At 51.6% G+C, this 15,085-nt stretch overlaps 1 protein-coding gene and 1 long non-coding RNA gene across 2 annotated transcripts in view; both read left to right on the top strand.

Moving 5' to 3' along the window:
* The first annotated feature begins 8,316 nt into the window (after window positions 1–8,316).
* Window positions 8,317–12,196, top strand: LOC134487038 (uncharacterized). The gene is made up of 3 exons (XR_010066749.1): window positions 8,317–8,419; window positions 8,853–8,947; window positions 9,241–12,196. It is a non-coding gene; the product is annotated as an uncharacterized LOC134487038 (long non-coding RNA).
* A 2,413-nt stretch (window positions 12,197–14,609) lies between these two features.
* Window positions 14,610–15,085, top strand: part of Spsb1 (splA/ryanodine receptor domain and SOCS box containing 1) — a 60,228-nt gene continuing 59,752 nt past the window's right edge. Inside the window, exon 1 of the mRNA XM_006239462.5 lies at window positions 14,610–14,811. The gene's annotated coding sequence lies outside the window, so the exon portion shown is untranslated. The remainder of the gene's footprint in view (window positions 14,812–15,085) is intronic.

Here is a 15,085-nt window from a genome sequence, read left to right as displayed (position 1 = left end):
TGTTGGGGAGCCTCCAAACTGATTTCCATAATGGGTACATTAATTTGTTCTCCAGCAGTGAGTAAAATCCCCCCCCCAACATTTTCAACGTTTGGTGTCAGATTTCTCTTTTTAAAATAGACTTCAATAGGGTATCTCCCTCACACCACCCCTCCCCCCCATACGCACGACATGTTTTTGCCTCCATTGTCAAAAATTAGGATCCCCTGCCTTTGGGACTTTATATTTGCATCTTCAAGTCTGTTCAGTGTCCTGACACAGCCAGCCATGCTCTTTTCTCTGTGAGTTTGAGGTTAGCCTGATCTCTATAGTAAGTTCCAGGATAGCCAGGGCTACGTACAGGGACCCTGTCTCAAAGCAAACAGGCAGCTAATGTTGGCAGAGTCTTGGTGAGTATCGCATTGAGTATCTGCAGAGGTCTCTGCAGCCTGCACTGCCAGGAGTGACAGTCCTCGGGAAGTAAAAGGGCCGTCCAATTTAATGCCACTAAATAGCCAGTGTTGGTTCAAATTCAGGAATCTGACCCTATGTAGGTTTTTTTTTTAAAGGCACATTTAAGCACAGCACAGTTTGGTGAAAACCTTTCTGGTGACAGTTAACTTGTCTGTATGTACAACAGAGAGTACATCTCACTGAGGAACAAAGGACGTTCAATAGAGATCAGACATGACCACACCAAAACTCTTGGCAGAGTAGGTGTGACACCTTTGACAAAGATGGGGTTCTATAGAGTTACTATCATGGTAAGGGCCTGGGAAAAGGATCTAGTGTGGTCTCGATCACACAGACAGTGCAGAGGTCTCCAGGCTGTTAACCACGTCGCTCCCTGGTCAGACGACGAGTTACACATCCGTTCCTTGGAAGGAACGGCCTTTGCCATTCCAGGTTCCCGAATTCTTAGTGGAGAGCACAGGACGTCTGAGCCTCCGACGGCTGTGGAGATTAATTTTGGTGGTAGAGCCATTTCCATGGCATCAGTTCTGCCGAGACAGAAACATGGGTGGCCTTTGCATTGTTTAGTCTTTATTGCTTCCCTTTTTCGTTTCCTTTTGCTTTTTCCATAGGGTCTCTTTATGAAGTCCTATCTGTCCTTGAACTCACAGAGACCGTGTGTGTGTGTGTGTGTGTGTGTGTGTGTGTGTGTGTGTGTGTGTGTGTGCATGTTTGTGTGTGTGTGTGTGATATGTATGTGTGTGTGCATGCACGTGCTGAACTTTCCGTGTGTGTGTGTGTGTGTGTGTGTGTGTGTGTGTGTATGAAGGCACACATGTCAGAAGACAACATGGGAACTTGGTTCTCTCCTTCCACCCTGTGAGTCCCAAGGACTGACCTCAAATCATTAAGCAAGTCCTCCTCCAGAGTTCGATGCTTCCTTTGGTCTCTGAGGCCAAATGCTGAAATGCCTTCTGGGGCTTCGAAAAATCTCAAGGCTGCCACAGCCTCTCCACTCTCTTCTTTGATTTCTTGTAAGCATTATGACTTCGTGTGCTGTGGTGGCTACACAGGCCTGTGGAGGAAGAGAGGGAGAGAAGGAGACAGTGATAAGGATAGGAAGAGAAACCTTATGTCGGGGAATTTCGAACGTCCCATCCCTTCCCTGGTTCCAGCTCTGAGCCCTTCTCAACAGGGAGGCCAGCTGCACTGGGCTGGTTATATCTGACCTTATCCCCTGGCCATGATACCCAGGAAGAGGGGGCAGCAGCCGGCAGCTTAGGTCCTCTGTAGGTGCCCTGCCCAGTAGCTTCCCCTCCATCCTGTCTCAACATGGTCGTCACACAATGTGGCCTTGGCCCTGACCAGGGTTGGAGGTATCATCCCCTGCCTAGCCCTTTCCTTTGGGTCTTCAGAGAGGAGTATAGGAGGATCACAACACTGGCACCCACCATGGCACCCACCATGTGACAAAAGCTAGAAGACTCGCCCACAGTCCTCTGATACCTTCTACCTGAATTTGAGAGCAAATGAGTTTCACGTTTTGACTAAAAGCTGAGCCTGTGCCTCAAGCAGGGCAGGCAGTAGGGTCTCTTTCCTCCCCCCATTGCTGGTCCCAGAGAAGGAAGCCCAGCAGACAGAGCCTGAGGTTCCAGCCAGCCTGTGGTGCCCAAGGCTCTGCCCAAGGCTCCACCCACGCCTTCCCCTGCCTGCAAACCAATCCATCAGCTTCTTTCCAGTTCTTTGAACTGGATTTTTTTCACTCTTAAGGAAAACCCCCTGGATAGTGAAGCAGACAACACTGAAGAGAATAGTTGAGGCCAGTGCTTTCCCACAGAGACACATCCCCAGCTCAGGACAATATTGGGGACTTAGGATTCCTCATATCCATATTATTTTTAGCGCATATATATATAAAATTTTTGCAGGGTGGGGATTAAACCCAGGTCTGTGTGTGTACCCGGGTACAGAAAAAACAAGTTTGTTGTTATTGTTTTCTTGAGACAGTGGCTCATGCATCTCAGGCTGGCCTTGAACTCACCACTTTTGGAGTGCTGAGGTCACATGCAGGACGACCACATCTGGCTTGCGCAGTGTTGAGGATCAAAGCCTCAAGCTTCGATCGTGTTGGGCAAGCATTCAACCAACTGAGCTATATCCCCAGAAACAGAGACACAGAATTCGAATTCTGTCTTAAGAAGACCAGTGGTACGGGGGCCCCAAAACCAGCTGTTGGCCCCCCAGGAGGAGGAAGTGATGGGTAGTGTCCTGAAAATCCCTGCCAGGAGAGAGGACTAGGGTGGAAGATGGACTTTTCCAGCAGACAGGCAGAAGCAGCATGTCTCAGATGGGAGACCCATAAGGCAAAGATGGTCCCCGGTTTGTGACTTGGGCTACCTACCGATACTAAGAGAGGACAAACAGCCAAGGCTGTCCTGTCCTCTCAGACTGGGCCTCCCCATAGACTTGGAGACACGAAGGTATAGGGGATGGGGCACCATCTTCCAGAGCAAAAACCATACCCAGGAGTGGACGGAAATTACTTTTGCCCTAAACGAAGCTAGAGCTGCATGTGGGATTCAAACCTAAAACCGTTATCAGGCTTGGCAAGATGGCTCAGTGCCCATCCTGGTAGCTTTACGTTTCCTCTCTGGAACTCATGGAGAGAGAGAACTGACCCCAAAAAGCTCTACTCTGATCTCTGCAAACGCAGATGATGATGGTGGTGGTGGTGGTGGTGGTGGTGGTGGTGGTGGTGGTGGTGGTGGTGGTGATGATGATGATGGCAACAAAGAAGAAGTAGAAGAAGAAGAAAAAGGAGGAGGAGGAGGAGGAGGAGGAGGAGGAGGAAGAAGAAGAAGAAGAAGAAGAAGAAGAAGAAGAAGAAGAAGAAGAAGAAGAAGAAGAAGAAGAAGAAGAAGAATTATTAAAACCACATCAGAGAAACCAGGCCCGAGAACTTGAACACATCACAGCATGAGGGGACAATGACACCCACCTGGGGCTCCATGGTGAGGAAGGCACTTAACACGGAGATGGCTGGTCCCATTGTCCTGTTATCTGGCCTCTTATGTCAAGAGACTGACAGGCAGAGAACTCCCTACTGTGCCCAGGGCTCCAGTTCAGACCAGTCCCTATGGCTTGAGTCTGTCTGCTTAAGCTGCTGGTCACCAAGTTGCTCCCTCTGTCCTTTCTTGCCCTATACCTGCAGTCCGATCCTCTGCAGCTCAACTTGACTCTGAGGTGGACCCTCGGGCCGTTTTGCGTGCCTCCCCGCCCCCACCCCGTACCCCTCTAGCCTGGCTCCTTTGTTTCTTCTCTTTGGGGCTGAAAGATGGGTCAGCCGTCAGGAGGACTGATTGAATCTATTTTGACACTGTGCAAAGATACAGATGTGTTTGCCAATGTTTATGGTGTGGCTTGCTTCCATCGGGTGTCCAGCCAGTATATCTGCTTTGGGAATGCTGGGGAATGCTGGGAAATGCTGGGAAATTCTGGGGTGGGTGATATGCACTCCAACACACCGTACGTTCACTCGTTCTTTTCATTCATTCCTCCATTCAGTAATTCAGGCACAGTGGCAGTCACTGGGTCCCTGGCTATGACGAAGTTGACCAGGTTCTCCCTTCCTATGCCACACTGTGACACGTCTCTCCGTTTAGGAGCAAGGGCCTGCCGTTCCTTGCTATACGCCCTGCCTGGTGTGCCTTGAACACTCAGAGAGTGAGTCAGGCCTACAGGCGGGACCACCATGCTGCCCTGCCCACACACATTTCCTTCCCATGGGCTTGCTCCGTGCCGGACCGGCTCATGCTGGCACTCTGCCCACACAACCCTTCTTTGGCTCCTGCCAACAGTGATTTCCTTTCAAACCTCCTCCGAGGTCCACAGGGGAGTATCGGCTTTGCCTGTGACACACTTTCCACCCTCTCTGGAGGAAGCAGGGAGCAAGGATGTGGGGCCCAGCCATTCTCAGCCTGTTGAGAAGACAGCAGTGCCTTTTAAGAATCCAAACACGAGGGTTGAGGATTTAGCTCAATGGTAGAGCGCTTGCCTAGCAAGCACAAGGCCCTGAGTTTGGTCCCCATCTCCAGAAAAAAAAAAAAAAAAAAAAAAAAAAAAAAGAAAATAATCCAAACACGAAAGATCTGAGTTCAAATCCCAGCTCCACTACTTAGCAGTGAATGCCACGGGGGTGTGGGGGTGTCCATCATGTCACCATTATGAACTTTGGTTTCCTCCTCTGTGAACTGGGATAGTTAAGTCTGCTTTCCAGAAAGGAAGCACAAAGCTAGGACTTCATATGGAAGCCCGGAGAATTTAGGATGGGGTACAGGAGGGCTCTGGGCACTTCTGATGGGGACAGTAAGAATTAGGAAAGACTTCCACTGAGCCAGGGCCACAGATAAAGAGATCAGTAAATGCCACAAGGTGATTTTGTGTGGTCCCACAGGTGTGGAGCAAAGAAGGGTTGCCTGGTCCCCTGGGACCCTGAAGGGACAGTAGGAGCTTCGTCTGCTCCCGGGGCTTCAGAGTCTTTTGCTCAACCGAGGACCAGGCTACATCACACTGCCCCACACATACTGTGTGCCAGGCACTGTGCTTGGTCCTGGGACAAAGTGCATAGCAAGACAGAGAACAGGCCCGGGATTCCCAGTCTGCAGGAGTCAGGCGAGGTCCCAGGCAACCACAGCCCTGAATACTAGGGAGCCACAGCTGTGTGCAGTCAGGTAGAGGGAGCTCCTCAAGAGACACCAACTCCCAGCTGAGGGCCAGTCAGACTGGAGACAGCTACAGGGGTCAGTCATCCCCAGGGCCTGGCCTGGCCCCCCTCTCGCCCCGGCAAGCTGCAGCAGCTGAGGCAGCCTTTCCAGCCTTGGCAGTTGCCATGGTCTAGCCATGGTCTAGCAACCAGGCATTCTCGGATTCAGTAGGACCTACTTGGAAAGACTGAGGCACCCACTTATTCTCCTTTTAATACGTTATCCATTCTTCCTCCCACCCCCACCCCTGTTTGTGAACAAGCATGTCACAGCATGCCTACCTTGGTCAGAGGACAGCTATCGGGAGCTCTGTCCCCACTGTGGTTTCTGGGCACTGAACTCAGATCTGCAGTGGTTTTTTTTTTTTTATCCATCTGGCTGGCTCTCTTCTGTCTTTGGTTTTTTGAGATGGTGTCTCATGTAGTCCAGGCTGGCCTCAAACCTGCTGTGAAGCTGGCACTGAACTCCTGATTCTCCTGTCTCCTCTTTCCAGGTGTTGGGATTAGGGGTGTGAACCACTGTACGTGGCTGGGACTGAAGCCCTCTGAAAGGCCCGGCAGCGCCTTCGGGGAGCGCTCTCACAGCAGAGCTGGCTTGTGGGAGCAGGTTTAAGACCCAGCCTGGCCACAATGGCACAGACCACCTCCTCCACCAGATCTATTAAGGGAGGCCCAACTTATTGCCAGCCTTAAATGTAGCTCTCATATCCTTGCCTAGCTAGGTAGAATAGCTGTTTCCCCTTTGTGCCATTGGCCCTGGCCCAGAGCAGGAGCCCTGTGGAACCCAGACCTGGGGAGCATAGGCTAACATCCTGGAGCCAGCCCTGGCCCCAGGCACCAGCTGCAGAGAGCGGCTTCCTAAAGCAGCTCCCGGAAAAGGCTCAGCCCACTCCTGGTACATTCCAGATCCTGGGTGGTCTAGTGTCAGGGACCCAGAGTCCAGAGGAACTAGGTTCAGATTGCCACCAATTTCCTGAGAGTTTTTTCCTAGGGCTCCAGGCAAACCCACCAGTTAAACAGGAAAAAATAACAGATGACATCTTAAAACCAGAAGTCAGAGTCTCTCCTGAGCCATTCAGAGACAGAAGGTGCCAGCTCGCCTCTTCTTCCTCCTCCCTCCTCTGTACAGCCCGTGCTGCAGATGGGTCAGCCACTGCTAAGCCACACAACACACCACGTAGTTGGCACCTAAAAATATTGCCTTGTGTTTTCCCTTTAAATAGAAAGGTCCTTCAGCTCCATCCACATCAGGCCTCCACCTCTGAGTTCTGGGTGGGCGCCTGTGACTTCAGCCAGACTTGGCTCGGAGATGGAGGGGGTGGGGCGGGGTGAGTTGTGATAGGGGTTCGTGCACTCCTGAGAGCTGGAGGGATGACACAGGGTAGACTGGTGTTTGACTTGCCCAATGTCCCCAAGCATTATGTATGCAGATGGGCCCTATTTCAAAGCCCAGGGCATCCCCATGGCACAGATGAGAGTCCAGGATTGGAGGAACCTGTGACAATGGAAGGGGCAGGGCATACCAGTGTGCTTACAGGACCCGTGACCAGGGATATCTGACCTCCTGAGGTACCGGTGAGAGCTGGGAAGCCGTAGCCCATGAGTTATGAGCTCTGCCTAGCGGCAGGAGAGACCTTGGGTTCAAGGGCCTTTTCTTGGGGGAAGGACCAATCAGGGACCTGTGGCAGTTGGGAGCCCTTCTCAGTTCTGAACCTCGACAATGCCTTTATCCCGATTGGAGCTAACTCCGTGGTCAGTGTTTAGGGGGAAGATCAGAAAGAGGCCCATGCAGGGCTGGTGGCACCTACAGCATAATGCACAGTGGGCCAACTCTGGGGCCACCTCTGGGGGAAGGAGTTGCTGAAGTTGGCTTTCTTGGTTTGCATCATAAGGCTGGAGAGATGATTCAGAGGTTGAGAGCACTGATTGCTCTTCCAGAGGTCCTGAGTTCAATTCCCAGCCACCCTTGGTGGCTCATAGCCATCTGTAATGAGATCTGATGGCCTCTTCTGACATGCAGATCTATATGCAGAACACTGTGTATATAATAAATAAGTAGATCGTTTGATTTGCATTATTATCAGGACAATGAAGGCTGTTGCCAATGGAACGTTTGTGTTCTTAGAGCCAGGTGGTAAATGGGACTAGTGTCCCTATCTTCTGCTCCTGGCCTCAGCTCTCTGCTTCTTGTCCCTCCAAGATGGCCTCTGTCTCGCACTCTTGCTAGCCAGGGGCTGACCTGTGTTTACCACCGTGCCTTCCCCGCCCGAGAGCGGCTGAAACCTTGAGCCCACACCGACCTTTCCTCGGGTCTTGTCATCACAGCGGTGAGAAAGATTCCCAGTACAGGTGCTGACTCTGGAGCCAGGTTGCACGGGTTCAAATCCAAGCTGTGTTTTAGTAGCTTAGCTAGTAGCTACACAAGGCGTTAATTTCACCCATGCTTTGTTTGCTCTCTACACCAGAAGGCTTGGGTGAGGATTAGTATGAGGTTTTCTGTTGTTTTCTTTGAACTTGGGGACTCAAGGCTTTCTCTATGCCAGCCACAGCCCAGAAGCCACCTCAGGCATGGAACAGGCCACATTGGCGGCGCTCTCTGGTTCCTCCTTTCCATCCTTCTCCGTGTTATCCCTTTATTTGACTCCACTGGTTCCATCCAAACGGAGGTCTTCATGTCTTCATCCAGTACTAGTTGAGGACAGTGGGGAATGAGATTATTAAGGAAATACTGTTCTCTCATTCCGTCTACTGGAGAGTCTTGGTCCCTTGTCCTTGTGACTTCCTTTGCTCCTGAAGAGAGGGGAGCAGAGACTTCAAGGGCACACAAGCTATGGGTTCTCCTTCCAGTGCGTTTGTCTCCCTCTCAGCTCGGGTCCCGGGGTGCATACACTGGGTTGCTCAACTATGAGCCAGGCTCAGACGGCCCTGGAACCCAAGGCCAGGAGAACCAGCTCATCCCCAGCCACGCAGCAAATGCGAGTGGGGATAAATAATTGCTCTTTAAAGTCACCGGCTTTGCGTTGCTATGTGTCAAGGATCCAGGTGAGCCTTTTTTTTTTGTTTTGTTTTGTTTTGTTTTGTTTTTGGAGCTGAGGGCCGAACCCAGGGCCTTGCACTTGCTAGGCAAGCGCTCTACCACTGAGCTAAATCCCCAACCCCTGAGGAGAAGCTTCTGGAGAGGGGCCTGTGGCACAGTCATGGAGGAGGAAGCAGGGGGTTGAGGAGGTAAAGCATGGAGGGAGGAGACTGGCGAAGCCAGGAGAGGTGGGAAGAGGGTGCCAGGTGCAGAGGGGCAGAAGGCAGCCTGTTGAGGGCCTTGTAGATGTGGTCAGGCTTTGGGACTCTGTTTTAAAAATATCGTGTGCGGGGTTGGGGATTTAGCTCAGTGGTAGAGCGCTTGCCTAGCAAGCGCAAGGCCCTGGGTTCGGTCCCCAGCTCCGAAAAAAAAAAAAAAAGAAAAAAGAAAAAAAAAATATCGTGTGTGTGTGTGTGTGTGTGTGTGAGAGAGAGAGAGAGAGAGAGAGAGAGAGAGAGAGAGAGAGAGAGAGACACTGAGGGAATCTGTTCTCTCCCTCCACCATGTGTGTCCTGAGCCCTCCTGGCTACCCCTTGAGCTCTGTCTTAGTGACAGAGTGGGACAGTGGGATTTACTTTGCAGAGACCGTTTATCTCGCTGACTGGGATGCTGATGATCGGAAGGGCCGAGTTCCCAAACAGAAGAGGGTGAACAGCCAGGTACCAGGCAGCTGAGGGGTGAGGAGTACATATTTGTTTTCAGTCAGGGCCAAAGTCAAGACGAAGGTGTCTCAGGCTATAGGAAATCCCCCTTCCTTACCAGGCCCAACCTTCAGGGCTATGGGCAGTTTTGGTTTTCTTTGGCTTGTGGGTCACTTTAGCCCACCTCTTTGCCTCTCGTTTACTTTGGTCTTGTTTACCAGGCTCTCTGTGTAGTTCAGGCTGGCCTCACACGCCCGCCTCGGCCCCCTGTGTGCTGGAGTTTCAGGGGAGTGCCACCATGCCCAGCTCTGCCTCTCTTTTTTTTCCAGGGTTTTCTGTTCTGTCAGTCTGCATCCAGATAGGCCTTCTCTTCTGTGCTCCTTCACCATTGGATCAAATCCCACCTGAGGCCAGTGTGATGTCATTTTAGAGCTGCAAAGATCCCCATCCCCAACCCATCCCTTGGTCTCCCAAGTTGGTCTCCAACTTGCTACGTAGCTGAGAATGACCTTGAGCTTCTGGCCCCCCTGCCTTTACCTCCCAAGTGTTTGGATTATACCACCAAACCAAGTTTTATGCCGTGCTGGGGATTGAGCCCAGGGCTTCATGCATGCTGGGCAAGTGGTCTGCCAACCTAGCTAAATCCCCAGCCCGAGATCTTGTTACTAAACACGACAATATTCACAGGGTTTGGGGGCACAGGGACCAGGCGGGCTACACTCTTACTTCCATGATGTATTACACAGGAAGGACATAGCAAAGGTGACAGGTAGGTAGTGTGGGGTTGAGGCTTGTGGTGTGAGGCAGGCCAGGAGGAGCTAACTCAGTTTCATCTTCCACCCATCTTTGTGGGAACAAACTCCCAGCATGCAGCGGGGGCACACGGCTCATGCCCGGTAAATGCTTATGCTAAATGAATGGGGAAACTGAGCCCTGATGGATGTGAGGATGAAACAGAAGGTTCGGGTCTGTGGGTCTGGACTCGTGATTGAGACGACTACCAAACACAGCAAGCTCTGTGGTGGAGACTGGAGAAGAAACTATTTACACTTATACCCACAACAGTCTGCTCTCAGCCGTGGCCAGAGATCTTCTTTCAGTATGGGCAGCACGGGCGGCAGTTACTGAAGAGACTCAGAATGGGCTAAAGTGCCGAGAAGAATTGACTGTTGAGTGCTAGCCCTAACGGAACGTCGGTATTTGCCCCTCCCCCCTATACACGTTGTCCGAATCCTATTGGACACCCTCAGGACGTCTATACTAGCCCCTCCCCGAATGCACGTTGCCCAAGGCTTATGGCCATCCTCAAGAGGGAACAGAAAGGTTTAAGAGCTGGAGAGTGGGGAGGAGAGCTGTCGGATGCTGTCTTGTGGACATGCATGGCTGCCCTGCCCATGACCTTCCTGCGGCTGTGGTTCCTGCACGAGCCCTGTATAAGAATAAGCCAACCAACATGATCAGTCCACACTGTAGCAGGAGGCACCAACTCGACTCAGTGGGTTAAAATACCGTAGAGAAGGAAAAAAGAGAAGAGCTCAATCTATGTTCATTAAGATCCTCAAATTTTAACTTAAAAAAAAAATACTGAGAGACCGAAGGAAGAAATACTCTCAAAAGCATTTGCTTATAGTGTTTAAATAAAGATTTACTGTTCTGGTAAAGATGCGCCATGGGGAAAATGCCCTGAAAGACGGGCAAAAATTACTAGTGGCAAGCTGACAGGGGCACCAGCATCCCAGCTATTATTGGCTATTATTTTACTCGAAAAGGATCAGAAAATATTGCAGGGGGCGCTAGAGAGGTGGCTTTGTGCCTAAGAGCACTGGCTGCTCTCTCGGAGGCTCTGGGTTCAACTCTCAGGACCCACACGACAGCTCACAGCTATTCATAATTCCCAGTTCCAGGGGATCTGGCACCTTCTTCTGGCCTCTACCAGCACCAGGCACTCGTGTACAGCATGCTTGTGTACATGTAGGCAAAACACTCATTGATATAAAATAAAAACAACTACACCCTGAAAAACAAACAAAAACCACATTGCAATGACTGTTGTCTCAAGATTCCACCCTCTCCCTTTATCCGCATCTCTTGGGATCTCATGTAGCCCAAGCTGGTCTTGAACTCAGTATGTAAAGGATTTTAACCTTGAACTTCAGATCTTCCTGCCTCTACCTCCCAAGTGCCGGGTTTACAGATACATGCCAGCAAGACCAGGTCTATGTTAGTCTAACAACTGAGCTTCATGCCACAGAACGACCATCTCTCTGTTAACGTCTTCTCAGAGAGTCTTAAGAGCTCCTTTCAAGCCTGGGTACCACTTAAAGCCCGGTACAGTTACTGAACCTTTTCTCTGAATGTTTGATATTGCTATGCTGCAATCTCATGTCTTGCCAGCAGGTGTCACTGTTCAACAACGTGATCCCGCACCAGCACACCCACACAGGCCGAATAGAGCCTAGTTTTACTTTGTGAGTGAGCTCTGACTTCAGCAGGGATGGTCTACATGTACTAATATACCCCAGTCAGTGTTTGTTCTCTCTGTCTTGGTAGCACTCATAACACTTTTGTGTCATGGATTGGTCTCACAAATCCTTGGGACTCTTTAAACTCCTCAAGATCTTTTTACTTCATGTTTGTTAAATGATCGAACATACGTATATACGAACAAGCCTCTCCAAGCCCTGGGGAACACAGAGCAGTTCTATGGATAACAAAACCGAATCTCTTGGGCTGGGTAAAGTGCACCCCACAACCGTGAAGGTCTGAGTTAAAATTCCAAACACCCATATTAAGGAAGCTGTGGCAGTGATCATCTATAATCTCACTTAAATATTCATACTTCTCAGATCGTGGGGGAGGCAGGTGTGGGCTGGAGAATCCCCAGAAGCTCCTGTAATGGGCCTGGCAGAAACAAAAATATTCCAGAGAGACACTTGTATCTCTCATTCTGACTGTCAGACTATCGAAACAATGGACCCCAAAGAAATGGGAATTTCCCCAGGAATCTCATGCTGGCAGAAGAAAGGACTCCGGCCAGAGGGGGAACTTGTCTCCCAGAAAGATTTCACACAGTTCTAAGAACTCAGACCTCCCTACGGGATGCGAATGAGGCCCAGACAATGACAGGACAGCCATGTTTTGACCGTAAGTGCTTAGATGGGCATGGCCTCTACCTCCCTTCATGACTGCACGGATGAATTTGTGGAGTTTACGAGATCTCTCCGCCCCTCTTCCCAGTGTGACCACACCAAATATATCTTTTTTTTTCCTGCTTTCCACTTTTAATTTGGCTCCATTAACTGGCTTTATTGAGGACGGGTGGCCAGACCTAAACTGGAACACAAGTTGTAACCTCTGAGTACGATAACATGCCCAGACCAGCTAGCCTGGTGTATGTAGCAGTGAGCAAGAAAGCCTAGTCTTAAACGAGGTGGAAGGTGAGGACCAGTGCCCGAGGTTGTCCTGACCTCCACAGGCACGCGGCGCTACGCTTGTGCCCACGTTCACGTTTACACACACAGCCATGCACACAAAATCAACTTCAAACGAACTGAATCTCTGTAGGTTAAGTGTCTTGGTCAAGGACACACATCGTGTGAACAGCGGTGTTGGGGTTTACACTACGCTGGTCTTATTCCAAGGGGCCTCAGGGAAGACAGGGACCCTGTACCCTTTAAAGAGTGGCAGGATTCTTTCCTGTGGGCCCCAACTGTCCAAGGCATCTCTACCCAGACCTCAAACCAATGTCAGAAAAAACAATTCTGTGAAGACTCGTTCCCTAACGATCCATCCTTATCATTTTCCGAAGGTTAGAGAAGTAAGCAAACCCTATCAGCAGAACCCATGATGTACAAGATGTGGGAGTGGGGTCTCAGTTACAGAGTGAGCGGAACTGGGCGTCCTGAGCCTCCTCCCCAACTGGGGCTCACAGATTTGACTCAGTCTTAAGCAATCACCAGCTGACCTTTCGATCATATTTATCAGCTGCTGTAACACTATTGCAAGCTCATGACTTTTCAATAAACAATAGGATTACGCCCCTTTCAGACTCGTTCGCAGTGCTCTGATTCACGGAGGTCACTGCTGTATGACTAACTGTGTGATACCAGCCCACCTTCCCAGTATCCCAGGGGTGACAGAGACGACTGTCTGGTAAGCCTAGATATTCAGACCATTGATATCAAGTTACCCAACAGGATCAGAAGTCGAGAGTTCAGGATCGGTGCTGATGGAGTAGTCAAGCCTTTTGAGAGCTGTCTTTCTCAGACTCAGAGCTAAGGACCCAGAGCAACTGCTGACACTCTAATCATTTGAAACTTATCCGGTCTGTCCCTGAAGCTCTCCCCCAGACAAAAGATAAGCCTTAGAAGAGTACTTTTTGAGGAAGCTGAGAGGATGTAGCCCTGGTGTATGACCACAGTACCTGTCCTGTGAGGTGACTGTACCCGATAAAGGATGCTCACTTCTGGCTCAACATATGGAGCACGGCTCTCTCCTTCCAAGCTATATGGGTCAGTGGCTGCTGTGCTCACAGGGAACCCTACAAGTTTTCAGACTTTGAAGAGTCCAACAGGCGGGAGTCACCCCTGAGTCACCGGCAAGGCTGCCTGACTGATAGGGTCCACTGGAGAGGCCATTTTCCCCACCCAGGTCCATCTTGTCCTTGGCAGTCCCGAAACATCAGTGTTTTCAAACAAAACTGGCAACTCAGTGAGGTGATTGGAATCTACACGGTAGCCTCCAGCCCTTCGGTCTTTACAGTGAATGATTACATCAGTGGCCACAGTATTGATAGCAATGTCTCCAGCATCCCTCACCACCTATGGGTGAGGGTGGGGAGATCTTAGGGGGATATCGTTAAGATGGGGACGTAAAATCTCCCTCAGCCACTGTTCTGTAGCGAGGGGGAAGGAAAAATCCCTTTCAAAGCCTCTAACAGGGCACTGTCACTCATGCCATCCTAAGCTCGGTGTCTAGGTACTGTGGATGCCTATGCGATCAAGACCTCCCGGTCTTGAAGTCCTGAGTTGCCTGCCTCTCCCCATAAGTGCGGAAACAGTATAGAGCAGCAGGATTGCTTTCCTTTGCAAGGCCGTATGACAGAATCTTAACTCGGAATTTCAAACGAGTTAGTCAAGATCTTGCTCCTGTGATTATTGCTATCACCTCCCCATGCCAAACATTCTTTTCCCTAATGAATGAACCTCAACTTCTCAATACAGGACTGGGCACCACCGCAGCCCCTCGCAGGTTTTCCGTTACTATGATATCGGCCTTAGGCCCAGCCTTTTCCCAAAACTCCTCCAGAGGGATCAAAACTCGTGCTGCAGAGGCCAGGGCAGAAAGATGTATGGCTGAGCCTACACCAGGTCCACAAGAAGGTGGTACTGGGGGCTACAGAGCTCGCAAAGCCGCAATCCCGGATGCCTTTGATCCTCGCACGCTCTGCGCTCTCGGGCGCCCCGCAGCGCTCAGCCCTGGGAAACCCAACACTGGGCCAGAAAGTAAAGGGGCGGGGCGGGGGAGGGGAGGGGCGGGGGGCGGGGCTAGGCGGGAAAGGGGACGGGGAGGGACATGCGGAGCAACGGGCAGGAGTGAGGGCCGGGATAAAGGGCGTGACCTGGGGCGTGGTAGGGCAGATGAAGGCGGGGCGGGGCATACAAACCCTGCCCACGGCGCGTCCCTCTTTTTCTCCGCCCCCCCCACTTTAGAGCGGTCGGTGGCTTTTTCTTCTCAGCGCACGAGTCGCGCTGGAGCGGCCCGCGCGCTTGCCGCAGGAACCAGCTCCAGGCGCTGGCGCCGGGGCCGCGGAGAGGAAGCGACTTCGCTCTCTGCAGCGGGCGCGGCCCTGGGCACCGCGAGCCTCCTGAGCTCCCGGAGCTGCGGCCTCTCTGTGCGCGGTAGGCGGCTCGGGACACCGATGACCCGTTGGGTGGGCGCGCGTTCGGGCTCTGGGGTCCGGGGAAGAGGGAGACACGGGAACCACCACGCAGTGGGAACTGAGAGGGCAGGCGCGGGGCAGAATGTGGGCAAAGGGTGGGCACCCGCCGTGGAGCCGTGATCGATCTTGGGTCCCCGGAGAGGGGCCGGGCGCCGCCCAGTGCACAGCCGCCTCTGCTGCGGAGGGGCGGCTCCTGGAGGCTCTGGGGTCCCACCTGCGGGGGCGGCATTGGG

Source organism: Rattus norvegicus, chromosome 5 (assembly GCF_036323735.1).
Source record: "Rattus norvegicus strain BN/NHsdMcwi chromosome 5, GRCr8, whole genome shotgun sequence".
In the NCBI taxonomy this organism is placed as follows: Eukaryota; Metazoa; Chordata; class Mammalia; order Rodentia; family Muridae; genus Rattus; species Rattus norvegicus.
Note: the sequence above shows the minus strand (reverse complement) of the source record. Positions and strands in the feature narration are given on the sequence as shown.